This window comes from Mustelus asterias, unplaced genomic scaffold, assembly GCF_964213995.1.
Source record: "Mustelus asterias unplaced genomic scaffold, sMusAst1.hap1.1 HAP1_SCAFFOLD_517, whole genome shotgun sequence".
Classification (NCBI taxonomy): Eukaryota; Metazoa; Chordata; class Chondrichthyes; order Carcharhiniformes; family Triakidae; genus Mustelus; species Mustelus asterias.
Window position 1 is genome coordinate 196,616 of NW_027590469.1, and position 2,863 is coordinate 199,478.

The 2,863-nt window shown below is 43.3% G+C and overlaps 1 non-coding gene across 1 annotated transcript; it reads left to right on the top strand.

The window, feature by feature from the left end:
* Positions 1-2,309: 2,309 nt before the first annotated feature.
* On the top strand, positions 2,310-2,382 carry trnak-cuu (transfer RNA lysine (anticodon CUU)). The gene has a single exon. It is a non-coding gene; the product is annotated as a tRNA-Lys (tRNA).
* Positions 2,383-2,863: the final 481 nt, after the last annotated feature.

Below are 2,863 nucleotides of genomic sequence, written 5' to 3' on the forward strand. Positions count from 1 at the left end.
ATGGCTGATGTTTTTGTGGACTCAGTTCCACTTACCCGCCCGCTCACCATAACCCTTAATTCCTTTACTGTTCAAAAATGTATCTATCCTTGCCTGAAAAGCATTCCGTGAGGTAGCCTCAATTGCTTCACTGGGCAGGGAATTCCACAGATTCACAACCTTTTGTGTGAAGAAGTTCCTCCTCAACTCAGTCCTAAATCTGCTTCCCCTTATTTTGAGGCTATGCCCCCTAGTTCTAGTTTCACCCTCCAGTGGAAACAACTGCCCTGCTTCTATCTTATCTATTCCCTTCATAATCTTATATGTTTCAATAAGATCTGCCTTCATTCTTCTGAATTCCATTGAGTATAGCCCCAGTCTACTCAGTCTCTCCTCATAAGCCAACCCTCTCAACTCCAGAATCAACCGAGTGAATCTCCTCTGCACCTCCTCCAGTGCCAGTATCCTTTCTCAAGTAAGGAGACCAACACTGTGCACAGTACTCCAAGTGTGGCCTCACCAGCACCTTATACAGCTGCAACATAACCACGCTATTTATAAACTCCATCCTTCTTGCAATGAAGGACAAAATTCCATTTGCCTTCTTAATTACCTGCTGCACGTGCAAACCAATTCCTTGTGATTCTTTCACAAGGACACCAAGGTTCCACTGCACAGCAACATGCTGCAATGTTTTTACCATTTAATGAATACATTTTGCTGTTATTTCGACCAAAATGGATGACCTCACATTTACCAACATTGTACTCCATCTGCCAAACCCTCGCCCACTCACTTAGACTATCTCTATCGCGTTGCATAATTTCAGCGTCCTCTGCACACTTTGGGCTCTGCCACTCATCTTAGTGTCATCTGCGAATTTTGACAGACAACACTTAGTCCCCAAATCCAAATTATACATGTAAATTCGTAAACAATTGCGCTCCCAACACTGATCCAAGAGGTACACCGCTACTCACTGATCGCCAACCAGTAAAACATCCATTTACCCCCACTCTTTGCTTTCTGTTAGTTAACCAATCCTCTATCCATTCTAATACATTATATTTAACACTGAGCACCTTTATCTCATGCAGCAGTCTTTGGTGCGGCACCTTGTGAAATGCCTTCTGGAAATCCAGATACACCACACCCAAAGGTTACCATTGTCCACTGTGCACATAATGGTCTAAAAGAATTCCACTAAATTAGTCAAACATGACCTGCCCTTCATGAACCCATGCTGCGTCTTACCAATGGGCCAAGTTATGTCCAGATGTCTCGCTATTTCTTGCTTGATGATAGATTCAAGCGTTTTCCCGACGACAAAAATTAAGCTAACCAGCCTATAGTTACCCGCCTTTTATCTACCTCTTTTTTCAAACAGTGGCAACACATTTGCTGTTTTCCAATCAGCGGGAAGTACCCCAGGGTCCAGCGAATGTTGGTAAATTACCACTGGTGCATTTGCCATTTCCCCCGCCATCTCTTTTAGTACCCTGGGATGCATTCCATCAGGGCCAGGAGACATATCTACCTTTAGCCCCATTAGCTTGCCCAACACTACCTCTTTCGTGAGAATGATAGTTTCTAGGTCGTCACCTGCATAGCCTTCCTGTCATCAATGTTTAAAATGACAGGAGAGACAGGATTTACAGACATTTCGAGACAGGAGGACGGATTAGGGACAGTCAGCATGGCTTTGTGAGTGGAAAACCATGTCTCACAAATTTCGTCGAATTTCTTTGAAAGGGTGATTATTGTTATTCATTCGTGGGTTGTGGATGTGTACCCCACTCGCTATTTCTGTTTTTCATTGTCTCTATATATCTCCCTCAGACTCACTGAATATGTTTTTATTACGTTGACATCTTTTGCTCCTTGCTCTGTCCATTATTTCGCTGTCGTGTGTAACCGAGCTTCACTGGATTGATTTCTCCGTTTCTCCTGCGAGAAGAGAAGCAGTGGGATGAGTCTGTTCGCTCTGCAGTTTAGAATAATCAGAGGTGATCTTATTGAAAAGTCTGAAACTGGGAAACAGTTAGACAGTGTAAATGTTGAGTTCCCTCCACCCCTGGCTAAATTATTAAGAACCACGAAAAATAAGGTGAATGATGGAAGAGGAGTTTGGAATATTTGGGAGAGGTGAAGCTAAGAATTGGAAGATGTGAATAACGTAATTAATAATTGAGAGGAATGGATAGGAACTTTGGGGATTCTGTCGGTGGATTCATTGTAAACTTTGAAATCAGAACAAGCTGAGACACCAAATGGAAAAACCGTATTTGTCTCCATGCATTTTAGGTTATGGAAAGCGGTGTAGCACATGTGCCCGGCTAGCTCAGTCGGTAGAGCATGAGACTCTTAATCTCAGGGTCGTGGGTTCGAGCCCCACGTTGGGCGTTATTGCTTTTAAACTTTGCCTCTTTCCTGGGTGAATTCCAGATCTCCGTCCTTCCAGAAGTGTCACCGCTCAAACTGAGTCTTTCTCCTTTCTCACAGTTGTGGATTTGTGACTGAAAACTGTCTCCAGTTCACTGGAAGGCGGGGAGTTGAGCGCTGAACTCAGCGAGAGGTTTTGTTCTCATTTATTATGAGATTTAAACCCAGATCTGCGAGATTGTGTCAATAATCATCTCCATTGTAATTCAATCACTCCAGCCTTCCATCCGATCAAACGACCGCTTGTTTTTTCCTCCTCTCCCTCTCTATTTTCCTTGACTCTGTCCTTGTTTGTCAACCATTAAATCACTATTTTCTTCCAGTTAAGGTCAGCAACCTGAATCATTCACTCTATTTCCCTCTCCACAGAAGCTGTTGAAGCCGATGAGTGCTTCCAACATTTTCTGTTTTGAGGTGGGATTCGCAGCAACTAAAATTCCTT